The 18,037-nt window shown below is 38.3% G+C and overlaps 1 protein-coding gene and 1 pseudogene across 2 annotated transcripts in view; both read right to left on the bottom strand.

Annotated features, from left to right (window-relative positions):
• NR6A1 (nuclear receptor subfamily 6 group A member 1) overlaps positions 1-18,037 on the bottom strand; it is a 209,713-nt gene that overhangs the window by 189,099 nt on the left and 2,577 nt on the right. The gene's annotated exons all lie outside the window — the stretch shown is intronic.
• LOC137226965 (large ribosomal subunit protein eL6 pseudogene) lies at positions 2,420-4,487 on the bottom strand (annotated as a pseudogene).

The raw sequence follows: 18,037 nt of genomic DNA, 5'->3' as shown, positions 1-18,037 counted from the left end.
CTGAAGGAAAAAAAAAAAACCTCCCAAACATTCTCTAAGTGACTTTTAAAGTACTTCTTATTAGAAACATAATTCTGGGCACTAATCTTTCTGATACACTAGTTAACCATTAAGGCTAAAGCTCAGTACCATCTCTCATGTCTCAGCTTTAGAAATCCATTGTGTGGCAACAAAAAGATACAACATCTTTAAACTTGCACCCCAGAATCTTTCAAATATGAAGCAAAGCTAGTTGCTAGTTAACCAATCTATGAAATAACCCCAAAAGAAATTTTTTTTAACTATTTGAACTGGAGTCAAGATAGAAGAGCAAAAACCAACATATGTTTAGAGCACCACATAAATGCAAAAGACACTCCACAAACAGGATTAAGGGTGAAAAACTCCTGCTGCTTATTATTATTATTTTTTTTTTGCGGTACGTGGGCCTCTCACTGCTGTGGCCTCTCCCGTTGCGGAGCACAGGCTCCGGACGCGCAAGCTCAGCAGCCACGGCTCATGGGCCCAGCCGCTCAGCGGCATGTGGGATCCTCCCGGACCGGGGCACGAACCCGCATCCCCTGCATCGGCAGGCGGACTCTCAACCACTGCGCCACCAGGGAAGCCCCTTCTGCTTCTTATATGCTACACTTTCCTACGTTCTAAAATTAAACTCAATAAATATTTACCTAGCATTTTCAATATAGGGCACTATGCTAAGTTAAAAGGGATACAAAGATGAATAAAGCTGGCTACCCCTAGATTCTTACAATCCCTCTCCCCACTGGTAACCACTAGTTTGTTCTCTATATCTGTGAGTCTGCTTCTTTGTTATATTCACTAGTTTGTTCTATTTTTTTTAGATTCCACATATAAGTGATATCATACAACACTCTGTATTTGTCTTCCTCTGTCTGACTTATTTCAATTAGCATAATAACCTCCAAGCCCATCCATGTTGCTGCAAACAGCAAAATTTCATTCTTTCTAATGGTTGAGTAGTATTCCATTGTATGTATATTACCACATCATCTTTATCCATTCATCTGTTGACAGACACTTAGGTAGCTTCCATATCTTGGCAATTGTAAATAATGTTGCCATTAACATTGGGGTGTATGTATATTTTCGAATTAGTGTTTCTGGTTTTTTTGGATATATAGCTAGGAGTCGAACTGCTGGGTCATATGGTAGTTCTATTTTTAGTTTTTTGAGAAACCTCCATACTGTTTTCCATAGTGGCTACACCAGTTTACACTCCCACCAATAGTGTACAAGGGTACCCTTTTCTCCACATCCTCACCAACATTTGTTATTTGTGTTCTTTTTGGTGACAGCCATCCTGACAAGTGTGAGATGATGCTTCATTGTAGTTTTGATTTGCATTTCCCCGATGATTAGCGATGTTGAGCATCTTCTCATGCGCCTGTTGGCTGGCTCCCGATTTTCAGCATGTTTAGCAAGGCATGGAAGGCCTTAAATCATAGAAATAGGGAACTCCCTGGCAGTCCAGTGGTTAAGACTCCAAGCTTTCACTGCCGAGGGCCCAGGTCTGATCCCTGGTCGGGGAACTGAGATCCCACAGGCCACGTGGCACCGCCAAAAAAAAAAAAAAAAAAAACCATAGAAATAAGCAAGTCCAACATTTGAAAAGCTACTTTTTAGAACCTTCTTTTCCTTGACTCATCATGAAGTTTGGAAAGGGTAAAACATCAATTCCTATTTCCAAACTCTTAACTCTTTATACAGAGATAAAAACGTCTATACCAACTCTGATGTTAAAGCAATTTCCTAATGTTGAGACATCAATAAAGTGATACACCAGGGAGGCAAGACACCTGAACACTAGCCTTACTCTGGTACTAATAAGCCATTTGTGTGATGCTAAGGGATCTATTCCCTCTGTGCTCCATTTTCTCTTCAGTAAAAGGAGAAAGTCTGGCCAATTTTCTTAGTATTTTTTCAGCTCTAAAGTCTATGAATTTTTCAAAAGTTGGCAGTTGTGTATACTAGGGGATACAGAGGATATAACGTTAACACTTGAGGAACCCTTAAGAGGTTGCCAAGATTCTTAGATTTTTTTTTTTTTTTTAACTAGAAGAAACCTTATAAACCATCCCTAATCTCTTCCATCGCACTCTAGCCCCCATTTTACAGAAGGGAGAAACTGTGTAAAGGGAGTAATATCTGTAATATCTCTCTGATTTAAACAATTTGGCTTTGGCATTTTCCTAAAGGCTTTGGCATTTTCCCAATCTAAAAATGGCAACAATAATAGTATGTACATGTCACAGGGCTCCGGAGAGGATTAAATGAAATGAAAGAAAATTTAAAGCACTCAAGAGAGCACCTGGTACATAGTACATGTTTAGTAAAAGTTAGCCATTTTTTTTTTTTTTTTAGATGGACCAGTTATTCAATTAGGTTCTTTGTAAGAAGTTTAGAACACTATTTTGTGAGGATAAATTCCATTTGTAAGGGCAAACACAGAGCAGAGGTAGCCCTGGAGCTGAGGAGCAGCTTTGATTCTTCATAGAATTTGTGAGTCCACAGCTTTCTGATCAACCTTGCGCTGCTCTGTAATCTCATGTTTCTCTCTCTGTGGGTCGAAGATCTCACCTTCCGGGTGCTTGGGCTTACACAGCTTCTTCTTCTTGAAGTAAGCATCAGTGAGATGTTCCAGGATTTTTCACACCACTGATATCAATTTTGGTAGAGGTGGCAATGACAAATTTCTGGTGTGTTCTGCGGAGAACTCGATTGAGGGACAGAGGCCCAGTCACAAGTAGCAAGCCACTGCTCAGATGCTTCAGAAAGATGACCCTCTTGCCTCCGTGGCGCCCAGTGAGGCAGATCAGAATGGACCCAGGAGTGATGCCAGCACGCAGTTTTCTCACATGTTTACTGAAGGGTTTTTTGCCATGACTTAACAGCTTTCCAGGCACATTTTCAGTAGGATAATACCTAGGCGTTTTGTGAAGTTAACCACTCGGGTACCACCATTCTTGTCACCACCAACTGGTTTTGTGACAGTAGCAAGGACCATCACCTTCTTTTTCTTTTCAACCTTGGATTTAGCTGCTGAATACTTCATCTTGTACAAGGCCTTTCTGGAATACATAACCAATCAGGAATACTGGCCAATTCCTCTGACCAAGACAGGGTTTCAGCTGCACTGGGGCTTCCCCTTCTTAACCTTTTTAACCCTGTCACCAGCATCAGCCTTTTTTTTTTTCTTTTAATTTTTATCGGAGTATGGTTGCTTTACAATGTTGTGTTAGCCTCCACTGCACAACAAAATGAAACAGCCATACACACACAGATATCCCCTCCCTTTTGGACTTCCCTCCCATTTAGGTTACCACAGTACATTAGGTAGAGTTCCCTGAGCTACACAGTATGTTCCCATCAGTTGTCTAATTTATACATAGTATCAATAATGTATACGTGTCAATCCCAGTCTCCCAGTTCCTCTCACCCCACCTCTTTCCCCCTTGGTATCCATACATTTGTTCTCTACACATCAGCCTTCTTGGCTTCACATTTTTTTCTCTTTAGTATCTGGCTTCTCAGCTTTTTCACTGCCATCTTGTAAGATGGGAAAATAGAGTTAGCCATTATTATCATAGTTGGGAAAGTCATTCTGATCTTCACCCTCCAAGCCACAAATATAAGTATACTTGTGAAATAGACTTCTTGATTAAAAAATATAAACCACTTTGCAGCAGCTCTAGGGAAACTGTTCCACTCTGTGCACACATAGAGAATAGGATCTTTTATTAAGTCATCACTCAGTGCTATTATTGAGATGTTGGCTTCTTGATGAAGCTATAGCATTCATGTGAAAACTGACCTCTGGGTCAACCATTCAGATCTCAGATCACCAGACCAATGAAATAAATGTCTGGGGCATGTTTGAGAGCTACAGATACTAGTCTACCCTGCCCAACTAAAATCATACTCTACTTGTATAATACATGCATCCTTTTAACTTTTGATACCTGTTATAAGGTCTGTCAGCTTAGGGGTAAAGTTCATCTTCTAACAGTATCATGCATTAGCATTAGCACAAACATAATGTAACATTCTTACTTCCAAACATGTATCTCAAAACTAAGTGAAATACCAAAAATGTCACGCTCCCAGAGTGGGGAACCGTTACTTGGTATACAGCACTTCTGATCTGACTTTAGCAATCCAGTTTCTGCATATGCTTCACATTCCTGAATAAGTCAAAGTGACCATATTTTTAGAATATTAGCTAATGATGTCAAGATGAGAAGAGAGTACTCATAAGGTCAACAAGGCAGACTGAAATACAAGCTGACCTGGAAACTGAAGTTGTGTAGACATACTGGTTGCTTACAGTCACTACCATGTTACAGTCTTCGTGTTTTCAGTTCACGATATTCTTTTTTTTTTTTTTTTTTTGCTGTACACGGGCCTCTCACCGCTGCGGCCCCTCCCACTGCGGAGCACAGGCTCCGGATGCACAGGCTCAGCGGCCATGGCTCACGCGCCCAGCCGCTCTGCGTCATGTGGGATCTTCCCGGACTGAGGCACGAACCCATGTCCCCTGCATTGGCAGGCGGACTCTCAATCACTGCGCCACCAGGGAAGCCCACGATATTCATTTTTTAACTTGTTCCACATAGTATTAAGTAGCCTAATGTTATTTTGCTTTATTTCCTAAAAGCCATTAAGTATTACAATTCCTTCCCATTCCACACAGAGATCTACTTCTGTGTCACATGCCCAGGGCCAGCACTGCCTCCCTGTTTGCAAGGACATGTCCTAAATCCCACAACAGCATTCTTCTCCAACACCACTAATTGGTTTTGGACTTCATTCTTTTCCTTGGAAACACAAAAAGGTATCTTTTAAAAAAAAAATGGTCAGGGACTTCCCTGGTGGCGCGGGGGTTAAGAATCCACCTGCCAATGCAGGGGACACGGGTTCGAGCCCTGGTCCAGGAAGATCCCACATGCCGTGAAGCAACTAAGCCCCTGCGCCACAACTACTGAGCCGAGCCTGCGCTCTAGCGCCCGTGAGCTACAACTACTGAGTCCGCGCGCCTAGAGCCCGCGCTCCGCAACAAGAGAAGCCACCGCGATGAGAAGCACGCGCACCACAACAAAGAGTAGACCCCGCTCGATGCAACTAGAGAAAGTCCACATGCAGCAATGAAGACCCAATGCAACCAAAAATAAATAAGTAAATAAAAATAAAATAAATTTTTAAATGGCCAGTTTAAAAAAAAAGTTAAGAATTTAAACAAGCAATTTTCAAGGGGCACAACTGTCCCCATGACTAAAAATGGAGGTGGCATTAACTCTGAAGTTTGGTTTTAATTTTTGCATCTGCCATTAAAGCAATGTCTTCTAAACACTAGACTCCTTAAGGTACAAATGGCCCTTAGGATCCTCCTCTAGATAGAGCATATGAGCTAGATAATAAAATTTCAAACCCTTGTTCTAAAGTCTCCATTACTTCATACCAGGGCATGCTGACAAATTTTACCCTGGGATAAGCTCTGGGTTGAAACCCTGGGTTCAAAGTGTCAAAGAACAGTGAATCATATATTTTAGCTTATGCCAAGTACTAGAAAAATTTTATTAACGTATCAATTATACCAAGTTTGACCTGCCATACACTACACCAGTCTGGCCTCTGGGATTAGAAACCTATTAGGAATAGGTTTCACAAGATGATTTATCAAGAATCCACAGTAAATGTTCAAAGATATAACCTAGCACAGACAAAGTACAACATAGTAGACAGGAAAATCAATTCATGGGGACTTCCCTGGTAGCGCAGTGGTTAAGAATCTGCCTGCCAACACAGGGGACACGGGTTCAAGCCCTGGTCCGGGAAGATCCCACATGCCGCGTAGCAGCTAAGCCCGTGCACCACAACTACTGAGCCTGCGCTCTAGAGCCCGCAGGCCACAACTACTGAGCCCTCATGCCACGACTACTGAGGCCTGCGTGCCTAGAGCCCGTGCTCTGCAACAGGAGAAGCCACCGCAATGAGAAGCACGTGCACCGCAAGGAAGAGTAGCCCCCACTCACCACAACTAGAGAAAGCCCACGCGCAGCAACGAAGACCCAGTGCAGCCAAAAATAAATTAAATAAATAAATTTATGTTTTAAAAAAAGATTTCTGCCAAATTAAGATCAATAGTTAGCACAGCAGCATTTTCAAGAATGTTCAATTTGTCTCTATCCCAGCTCTCTGCTGCTCCTGCAGCTGGAAAGAGCCAGGGCAGAGAGGGGACCTCTGCTGGTGGAAAGATACAGTCTGCTCTGGGCTGCAGGTAATGGGGGAAAAGATGGGGTACAGGAAAAGGGAGAGAAGAAAAGGGCAAAAAATGACAGGGTAGCAATTTAGAAGAAGGAAACTGACAACAAATTCTGTAAGTTCTACAAATTAGATTTAGCAAATTGATTTTTGTTGAATTGAATACTGGGTAAAGTGGATATCTGGCAAACCAGTTTCAATGACTTGGATTTCGGTGAACTGGCTTGCTTACCCAAGAAGTAGGTATATTAACGTTACTTACAGATAAGGAAATTGAGAAATGTTAAATAACCTTCGTACAGTAACACAGCTACACTCCAGGTTCTTCACACACTACAACAATTCATTCTCCAGTAACTTGTGTGGTGATTCTACATCCTTTCAGCACCACTACCCTCCAAAAAAATCAAAAAAGTAGGAGAGACAGGCTTTAAACCCAGGTCCAACTAGAGCTCATGCCTTAACACACCTAGTTAATCACTACATCATAATAATAGTTCTCTGAAATAATTTTAAATTGCCACCCATACCAATGCAGTTTGTCTACCATACTACAATAACTATTTATTCTACCCTCTTCTGCAAAAATTAGTATCTGCTGTTCAGAGGTTGAGTGGCACTGCTGCTGCCAGACTAAACTAGAATACTTTCAAGGCAAAAGTCAAGATTGTAGAGACATTATTACTTTATTTAGGCTGGACAACCTTATTACTCATGATTTTAGATCAAATTTTGCACAACTGAAATTGCTTGAGAACCCGTACTACCATCTTTAGGGATACCACACTGACAATCCCTGATGTGTGTGTACATATACACACATACACATACACACAAACACACAGGTATATAGTTTTATGATCAATTATTTTGGTCAAAGTGTAGGCTAGCCTCATTAAGTAAATGTAAAAACTAAAATAATCCTAAAGTCTACACAATCTATATAAGACATTAGTGCTTGCTCAAACTGTTTGCCTTACTACTGGGGTCTTCAGGGATTTATCACATTTATGATGCTAAGAGAAATGTCTTATCTCACCTACTGACACATAAAACTTGACTTTTCTTGTAGCAACATGTTCAACTTTCCTCCTATCAATAAGATAGTAGTTCAAGGCTCTCTAAACAACTGAAAATATATTTTGCTCTTTTTGGTAAGCAGAAAAATTCTCTACTCATAGATCTTATGATACAGCCCAAATATAAAGCATTTTTGCCTCAGCATAATCAGGAACTTTTACTAACAAAGTTCCCACTCCTGTAAAATATTTTAAGAATGAATTAAACTGTTACTTTTAAAAGGCATTAAACATTTATTCTGATTTTGAACACTGGGTTCAAAAATCTCTTTATGTTAAGATGGAGAAAAGAAAGATCTTTTAAGCAAACTGACACTTGGAAAAACATCACCCTACCTTAAACCTCTTCAAATATATATTTCAAATGCTTAACGAAGAAATGACAAAGCTAATTTTTTTTGGTCCATTCCAGGCTTCTCTTCTGCACTTTAAAAGTGCCTCTTATTATTTCTGATCTTCAACGTATACCCAAGGCTACCCTTAATGTTTTAGCAAATAGAATATGATTCTTCCTAACCTCTTGTGAAAACAACAAGGACTATAAATTTAACTCAAGACAGCTTCTGTCCTTCAGTTAGATTCAAGGTCATCTCAAGGCTTTTAATTACTAACCAGGATTTGAGAGGGTCTGCAATTGGTATAGTCGAGGGAAAGAGCAGCTGGCTTATTCACTTTCTTATTAAAGAGCCTTATAAAAACTGTGTCTTGGCAAATTGCAAACTCTCTTACCACCAGTGGTGAACACAAAGAAGCAGAGCAAATGATCTTCAAACATTTGTGTTTACTCTCAATCAACCTCAACTTTTAAAATTACTAGAAGACTCTTAAATCTTAATTTCAGCAAGTATGATTTATGATTTAATTCAAAATTTGTAGATAGCCAGACTCTGAAAATATGTTTCCATTCTGAAACCAGCCCTGTTAAAAATTATGAATGCCCTTCAAATTAGCATAAAATTTATTTAGGTTTTTCACTATCAAACCCTGTGCAGGGTCAGTGTTTCAGCCACTGAGGAAGCCATGCAGATTATGCAGATATCTAAAGGAATGTAAGTTTAACTTCTCTCTCCATGTACTTAATTTCCAATCAAATTCAGTTTTAAGTTTCAGGACATATTCAAGACTTTGAGGAAGCTGATATAGTTGTATTTGAAGACAGAGAGACACCCCCCCACCCCAATCCATCCTCCTGAAATTTTCAGAGGCAACCAGAGAAGGCTCCAGAGTGTCTTTGTGACCCATTCACCCATGATCTATAAGAAAAAGAAGGCAGCCTCAGAAGGGTCCTTAAGCACTGCTCTGACCAGGCTGGAGATACTGGGGTGGGGGATAGAAGGCAATGTGCATGGGGGGCCTGGTGCCAGAAATCTAAAAGATTCAGAGGACAAAAGGCATTGGGAATGACTTCACATATCCCTCCATAACATAAGAACAGAGGAAATAGCCTACCAGTGTCTCAATTCTATCTCAAGCATGAGGCATTTATTAAAAAAATAGTAATAAGTCCTAGATGTTAGTATACAAGATATCTTAGTGTAAATTAAACTGGTTGTTGGCGATGGTACACCGAGGTAGATACATACTTCTAAAAATTTATCCCCCCAAAAATAAGCCAAAATAAAAGAAAGCACAAGATAGTCTGAGCAGTATTGTTATACCAGTGAGAAACTAAAAACTATCTTAATGTCCAACAGTGAAAAACAATGGGCTGTCATATAGCTATTAAAAGTTTTAAATAAGTTAATGTTGAATCAGTAAAGTTTATAACATGAGAAAAAGGCTTAAAATTAAACAAAAAGCATAAAACATAACGGTATATACTGTATGATCAGAACAATACGCAAAAAAACTAGGATTTGAAGAGTCTAGAAGAAAACATAAGAAAATGCTAATAAAAGTTGCTTGGAGACAAGATTATACGTAATTTTCCCTTCAGTTTCCATATTTTCTACAGTGATTACACATTTCTAATTTTAAAATCATTAGATTCCTAAACAGCTCACACCTAAGGAACCTAAGGGCCACAGGCAATTCAAGCACAGAACTCAGAGATCACACCATTTAAAATCTAAATACAAGATAGAGCTAAATCCCTCCTGCTTGTATGCAAGCACTTCCAACTGTGTTGCCCAGGAAGCGTCCCTTAAACAACGCTCTAAACTTGCTTTCCAAACACAGCATTGGAAACACTGGGTATCCTTCAGCCAGAAGCCCTATCTATGCTCCTGAAACTAGCTTTGGAGAATAAATTTACAGTACTTCACACACTTCATACTACCCATAGATGCTCGGTAATTGTTTTTTTATTAATGGGCACACTATATGAAAAGCAAACTTACTTTGAAATATTTTTAAAAGGCTCACGGCAGATAGTGCATTTTATCTTCAAATGTTAAATGCATTTTTTCATCACAGTAGTACTTTCAGTAACTGCTCACCAGCAGTTAGCTCTGAATTCCAGCCAGCCCAACTATCTTTCAGATTTAATCTGTCAGCAAGTAAGGGAATATTTTTTTGTGGGAAAGCAATTGTAATTTCCCACATTAGGTGATTGATTAAGTTCTCTCCCCTAAAAGGCTGATTGGTTTCCTGGTGCCAGTAAAATGATTGATGAATATTTCAACTGCAGCTCCCTTGCTAACCCCCCTCCCCCCCTCCCCCATACATTGCCGCCCCTTTCCTGCTGGGTTCCCTTTTTCCAGACCAACAGCATTTAAGAAGGTTTTGCAATTTTCCTTAATGAATCCAAGTTCTCAAACTCAGAGCATTTGATCTTAAGAGGATAGGACTCTTCTCAATGCTGAATGAGTTTTGCAGATAAAAATTCCTTTACAAGGAATAAGAGAAAACTCTGAAATGAACTGTGGGTTTAACTCAATGAATGAAAATGTACTTACAAAAGAAAAGTGTGACATTGAGGGGGTGGGGTTATAAATGAGAAGAAAAGTGATCGTGTTAAAAAGAAAAAAACACAAATGAAAACTCTACACTGAATTTCGAGTTTACATTACAAATTGTCATAATATCATAACTTTAACTGCAAACATTTCTATGCGGTAGACCCAGAGAACAGAATTTACACGTAAATTATGTGATCCTACAGACTTTACAGCAGCCAGGTATTCTAAAATTTAAACAGGGAAACAAGGTATGGTAAGCATTAAGGAATGTTAAATATTGTTTGAGGGATTATTGAACAGTATCTGTAATCAAAATCATCCCAATGAATTTGGGCTGTGAGTACCATAGTTATTTGCTTTTGGCAGGGCTTTCCTAAATTGCAACTTCCTGTTTTACCCAATTCATTTCATCATAAAGCTGGAAAATTCCTTCAGGGATTATCTAATTTAGCTCCTTCATTTTATACGTGGACCCATGGAGACATGCCTTTATAAGAGAGCTAGAATGAGAATCCAGGCAAAACCTAGGCGCATCAACTATTTCCTGAGCCTCATACCTCCTCAAATAATGTAGTTGGCCTCCTCTCGCAAGTCCTTTCCTGCTCAAACTACATTGCTACCACGATCTATTAACCCCCACTGCCACATCAGTCTCACCATCTCCTTGCTAGGAAATCACTATCTATATTTTACAAACTTTAGACAACTGGTTCTTATATTTCCATTTTCAAAGGGTCACATCAACCTTAGACTTGTCCTCCTCTTTTTCATATAGGCAGCTTTTGTGTGGCAGAAATAAAAAAGGTATAGGGGACAAAGCTCATCTTTTTCCTAAACCACATTCCCCAACATAGTCAAGCAAACAGCCAGGGGTTTACTGGCCATCGCATCTTAATCTGGTGTATCTGGTCACTTTAGGTATAATGAGAGCTACATTTCCAAACAGAAATGTAGCTATATTCTGGTTCCAGGAGGGCCTGTCAAACCTTGGATTTAGCTTCAACACATGGCTTGACTTACATACTTGCCCCAATTTTCTGAAGTGACTGAAAAGCACATTCCCTTCCCTTATATTTTGCAGACTTTCTCTGACTACCAGCAAAGAACTCAGACTCAAAGGGCTCTGATTAAAGCAAAAGACTCAAGATTCCTGACCTGACCGCTTTCATTCGTCCATTCATTCAACATTCATGAAACACCAATTTCTTGTGTTTTTAGTGCTGACGCTACAGATACAAGATATGATATCCCTGCCTTGAATGGCTCAAAACCCCTTCTTTCCTTAGCACTCAAGGATTATCTCTGATTCTGCAAAATTATTTTCTGCTCAGTTGTTTTCTGGTTGGCTTATTAAAGCTAACATGAGAGAAAGAAAAAAAAATCACTTGCAACTCTAAGGGTGGATCTCTGTGACTCTCTAATATCGGGAGTTGAGTTCTGGGCCTCCTCAACAACTATAAATGGCCTGGATTCACAAGTGTCTGCTTTGAGGCAGACACTATGCTTGGCACTCTACAGACTTTGTCACAAGTCCTAATAACCCTACCCTCAATTTCAGAAACATTATAGTATGTGGGGAGAAGGAGTGGAAGGAGAGATTAAACCTAGGAAACAAATGATTAATGGTGTTACTAACTGTAAAATCTAGGGCTTAACCTCTGTGGGCTTCAGTTTTCACATCTGTAAAATGGAGATGATAATAGAACACCTACCTCATAGGGTTATGAGAATAAAGTGAGTTGATAAATGTAAGGTGCTAAGAATATTATATAATAACTATATAAATGTTAGCTATTATTATTCAATGAGAACACTAAAGTTCAAAGAAGTCAAGTGACAAAGTCACACAGTTGTGATCTTTGTTCTGCCACACTCCAGAGTCCCTGCTCTTTCCCTCTCACACTATCTAACCAAAATCCTTCCTCCTTTGCTGAGACTACTACTGCGACTTCCAAAAAAACAAAGCCCTCTGAATAGATATCAGTGGGGGATTCCCCCCACGTGGTTTATTATCCTGCTAAAAAGGCATTTTGGAGGAAGGGCTGTAAGGCTAGAGAGAAGCCTCCTAGCAGGTTAGATTTCGAGAGCACAGCAAAAATATGGAAGAAAAAAACCAAATCTGCCTCAGTTATTAAGCTTAGTAATTAGCACGATTTAACTCATCTGAAACTTGAAATAATATCCAAGCATTAAAATGAAAAAGGAAACGCATGTACCTTCTCATTACTAAGCTGCCCCCCCACCCTACCTGGAGAACACAAAAATGCTTTGAAAGGTACATTACGTGAAACTCCAAGAACATCAAGATAACTAGAGAGCTCTCAGGAAGGTAGCCCAAATATCACACTGATCGTTCATCATCCACCAATCTTCATCTTAAATTCTGATCCAGTTACTCCTTACTGTTACTCACATTGTTCTGTGACATTTCTTCTGCCAGCAAGCTCACTACAGAATGAATTCTACCTAGCAACTATCCTAAGGAGAAAATCCCTAACCCTTTAACAACACAGTAATTGACTTACACTAAAATGTTACTCACACTAGGAAAGGGTATTCTTAACACCAGAAGAGGAGATACTTCTCCTATACAGATTTTATTACCACCTCTCTCAGTGCAAACCAGGTTAAAGGAAAACCAATCTACAAATTGACTTTGCCAAAATCACAACTTTAGAAGGCTCTGTGAAAGCCAAACATGTCTACTGAAAGCAAACAAGCAAACTATTCTTTTCTTTTATGTTCATAATTTTGGGTTCTTTTCTTTTACTTATATTTTTAATTGAAGTATAGTTGATTTACAATGTTGTGTTAATTTCTGCAGTACAGCTAAGTGATTCAGTTATACATCCATATACACATTCTTTTTTTTAATATTCTCTTCCATTATAGTTTATCACAACTGTTCTTGATGGAAGTTTTAAAAAGCAAGATAGGATTTTTATCTCATAAGTATTTAATTTTTATAGCAATGATTCTTATCAAGTAATAAAGTATTTCTGTGTTGTCAGATTTATTTCCACAATTATAAATCCACCCTTGGTGAGGAAGCAGGTTCTATTGGAAAATTTCTAACACAAATAATTAACAGTTAAGCAACAGGTTTCATGTAGCAGGTAACAAAAGCCTTATCAGAGAACTCAGTGACGTGAACTTCATTTAGTCTCATTTAGTCTCAAGTAAAGAAAACTCAATATGAACTCATTTTCATTTTTTTTCCTCCACAGCCCCTTTACAGAGTTTTTAAAAAGAAAGAAAGGGGCTTCCCTGGTGGCGCAGTGGTTGAGAGTCCACCTGCCGATGCAGGGGACACAGGTTCGTGCCCCGGTCCGGGAAGATCCCACATGCCACGGAGCGGCTGGGCCCGTGAGCCATGGCCGCTGAGCCTGCGCGTCCGGAGCCTATGCTCCGCAATGGGAGAGGCCACAACATTGAGAGGCCCGCGTACCGCCAAAAAAAAAAAAAAAAAAAAAAAAAACCTGTTTAATTAATTATGTCCTTTTTCAAACAATGGTTTTAAAGGGAAAAATTAAGAACACAGAAATTTTGACACTACAATGATGGGATGGAAGAGCAAGCATTCACAGACCTCTGAAATGCTTTTATAGACAGATACAAAATTCCCTGATACTATGAAATATAAAGAGTTGGAAATAAAGAGTTGAGAAGGCTATCTACCTCTTCCACATGAAGAATTTAGTTGTGCATTTCTCTCTCTCAAAATTATAATTCTTGAGTATATTTTCTAAAAAACTACAAATTGTTTCCAATGCAAACAGTTGTTCAAGCAAGTATCTATGTTTGATATATCCTTTGCTAATATCACCACTGCCATTCCAATGCGCTACAGCTTATTACTCAAACAATTCCATCATTATTACCAATTTCTCTTTATGATTTCTCACTCTGAGATGAGAGCAAAATCACTACTCTGGTTCAAACCACCCACAGAGTGTATCTTCAAATCAATTGCCCGGATTTGTTTCCAGAACACATTACATGTTGCTGCCTAGGGAATTGGTTTAGGAAACATTATACTTGGCAGCTGACGTATCAACAGTGCCCGTAGAATTGACACCAACCTAAAGGCCAGAGTCTGTCCAGAAAACAGAAAAATATGCTGCTACTGCCATCTGTGGTTTATGCTTGAATAGCTTCTCCCATGTAAACAAACTGAAAGGTGTAAGGTTCGCAATTAAGATCCAAAGACTTCATCATTTAAAGATACTTTTCAAAATTAACTCTTAATATAACAAACTGTACAGTTTATTAAGTATATGACATAAGAATCTGTGATTCTCTATTTGAACTTTTTAATATAATGCTGATGGAGAAACCACAACTACTTTGAATGAAAATTTTTCCACTGCATAAAGGCTAACTTTTGTTTTCCCCAAACACACATTCCTAAAGAAATTCAAAACACTTAAGTGCCTCCTGTGGACTTATAATTAGGATAATTTCTCTTTTGAAATAGTGATTGTCAATGCTAAAACATCCCCCAAATTTTTAAAGCAAAAAATGTATTTTTAAGGAAATTTAGGAATTTTCTGTTTAGACATGAGAGTTTGCGCCCTTCAAAATAAATTTTAAAGATTCAATTATCCCTATAATTTTTTTTCTAAGAACAACTTCCAAGATGCAAATGAAGCCTCAAAGTAGACTATTTTCGCAACTTATTTTCTCTCAGTTTGCTTTCTCAAATGACAACCACTGTAGCTTAGGGATCAAAAGATTTGGTGCTGCTGGGGGTGGGGAAAAAAGCAATTCAGGTCCCCGGCAGCCATGAGGAAATCCTGGTTCGCTCCCCAATTAAATCACTGTTAATTAGAATTACCAGGTTACATAGTAAAGTCTTATTTAAATAATCGTAAACAAAAAAAAATCTGTTTCTTGAAAAGCTGTTCTCTGCAGGCTACTGTTTAACAGCAGGTAGTAAGGGAAGAATGAAATACAGTAGGAAATGTTTTAATCTTTCAAGTAAAGTTTTCTATTTATAGTTATTTCTAAACCACACTGAAAAGGCAGGTTAGCCACCTCACAATGGTTTTCTTCTAATTTTCCATTATCTAAGGTCTAACAGTCTTATCTTTTTCATAAAGACAAGCCATGGTGGAAAACAAGCAATAAATAGAAGACTGGGCCTGATTCTTGGAATACTGTATATCAAAGTTAATCCAGAGTTTGTTTTTTTGTTTTTTTTGTTTGTTTTTTAATATAAGAATAAGTTCAGACGAATCTGAATCTTCGGCTCTAACAGGGACGCAACAACCGAAAAAGAATTACCTGCTCAGTACTTCTTGCTGACTTTAAATAATGCTGGTATTTCTGAACCCTAGTTATCGATCAAAGGCATCCGTAAGCCCTTAAGAAATTACCTGAACCAGGAAAAAGTTGACCTTAAGAATACAAAAGTTTGAAAGAAAACGTTTTCTTTCACAACTTGTTGGTCTCAGAAATACTTTCGAAGTATTACAAAGAGTTGGGTATATTAGATCGCTACCTGTGTGGACATATTCAATAGCTACCTTCTATTTAAAATTGTTTCAAAGACTCTCTTATTCTTTGCTGAAATGCAAGATTTATCTGTTGATTCATAACTTGTGATTTTTCTGACTGTGAACCTTTTTCACATATAAGACGACTGGTTCACACAAAATAAGGCGTTTTTATTGTCCTACTTTAATAGAGTAGATTTGACCAACAATGTAAAATTTACTCGTAAGTGGCATCTTCCCAAATTTAACCTTCAACCTAATTATATAAATGGAAAAAATACTTAAATGGAAAATGTCATTTAACTTGGCTACAACACAAAAGTATACAAGAACCAAAAATTATGACAAGGCCCTGAAGTCCTACATGGGCTCGCTGAAAATAGTCTCCTAATGTGGAAGGAGCTATCCCGGCTTTTGAAATTCTGAAGCCAAAAGCTACCATCTGAATACAATTCATTAATGGACCAATTTATTCAACACAAACCAATAAATACCCACCTAGTTATAAAAACGAAGTGATGGTGTCTTAATACAGGATGAAACTCACAAATACAGCCCCAGGCCCCAGAACACGCAAGCATCATTAGCAATTTAAAGCCATCTTGCACAACAGGCTCCAGAAGTGGTAGAAACTTCCTTTACCAATATCATACTTGCAGTTGGCACTTCTACCCTCCAATCTCCACTAACCTAAACCTAGATATTTAAACCTTTGCTCCACAACCCCAGGAAAAAGTAGAAAAATCTGAGAAACCAAGAAGTTATGAATACAGAATACATGATTTGGGCATATTTTAGGAAATTTACCAGCAGTTTTTTCATTAGCTCATCTCCCTCCTCCCCCTCGCTAACTCCCTTTCACATGCTAATTCATGCAGTATACACACACACACACACACACACACACACACACACACACACAATTTTGCTATAGAATTCAAAATGATTTATGGATTAGGAACATGTCATGTTCATATTCTGATTACATGAAACAGAAATGCTCAGAAAGAAGACAGTGGATGGTAAATATGAGATTGGAAATGTGGTCATCTCACACCTCAGCTGCTCAAAATCACCAATGAATCTGTTCATTGTTGCCTTTCACTGTTCTTTGGAGGTCACAGAACCTACTAAAAAAACACCTGTTTGCTGTTTTACTAAAGAACAACAGTACTATAGTATGTTTTTTTTTTTTAATGGAAGTAGAAAATTCTGAGGTGACTCAGAACTAACTTTGATCTTTAAAGTCACAGAACTGAAAAGTTAGACTGTCATGGAAAACAACTGCTAATGTATTTTCAGGGATAAACATTCGGATGCTATGGTCTTAGCAAAAAAAGGGCATGATGTTATTTAGTGAACTCTCCAATTCCTCTAAAGTGTAATTATATAAAACATGCCTTTAATTACTTAGAGTGGCTTATTATCTTCCTTTGCTTGAAATATTTGTCTACTCCCTTATTCTCTTAAAATAAAATGAACAAGTGCAATATTCAGCATATACTTCCTCAAATCATTCATCTTCCTTTAAAATTATGACTAAGTGAGTTCATGTTTGTCTTCAAAACCTAAAAGCAACAACTGAAAATATCTAGCGCAGTCAGCACAGGGAATTCCTGGAAGGGTGATGGTGCATCAAAAGGCTAGCAACTCTACTGCAATAGAATAATAAAAACCATTAAAACCATTTAAAGGACTGTAAATTCAGCATCAGTGGCATTTCTGGCAGGAAAACATTTCTAAAATTCCACCTCCAGTTTATTTCTTCATGACACAAACCAAAAGACCTCCTATCTAGATAGCTATCTACTGCAAATAGTCATATAAAATAGAAATCAGTCGCTAGGATAAAAAGCCAGAAGAATTCATTTTCTCTGCTTGGAACCTAAGCAGTTTCATTTACTTTTGGAGAAAAATATTAATTAGTAAGTGAACGAGAAAAAAAAAAGGTCCCACCATTCCAAATTTTTTTTTCCTTTTTTGGTAATTCTTCTGTGAGCATGTTAAGTTATAAAATATAATGAACATAAATTGTAAAACAGTAGACAATGCTCATTTTTACACTAGAAAATAAAACTTCCCACAACAGTCTAATGTTTCACATATTTTCTTTAAAGCCCATCAAACTGCCAAAATCCCATTCTGTTTTCAACAAAAAGGAAATATTTGTAGCACTAAACTGGACTGATGCCACCTTAGCCTAAATGTATTGCTTGATAACATTCTTTTAAATGGTCCAGACGACTGAGGAAATGAGGCTGTGAAAGGGAAATTTGATTGA

The sequence above is a fragment of the Pseudorca crassidens genome, chromosome 7 (genome assembly GCF_039906515.1).
Source record: "Pseudorca crassidens isolate mPseCra1 chromosome 7, mPseCra1.hap1, whole genome shotgun sequence".
In the NCBI taxonomy this organism is placed as follows: domain Eukaryota; kingdom Metazoa; phylum Chordata; class Mammalia; order Artiodactyla; family Delphinidae; genus Pseudorca; species Pseudorca crassidens.
The sequence above is the reverse complement of the archived record's forward strand: the minus strand, read 5'-3'. Positions and strand labels throughout refer to the sequence as shown.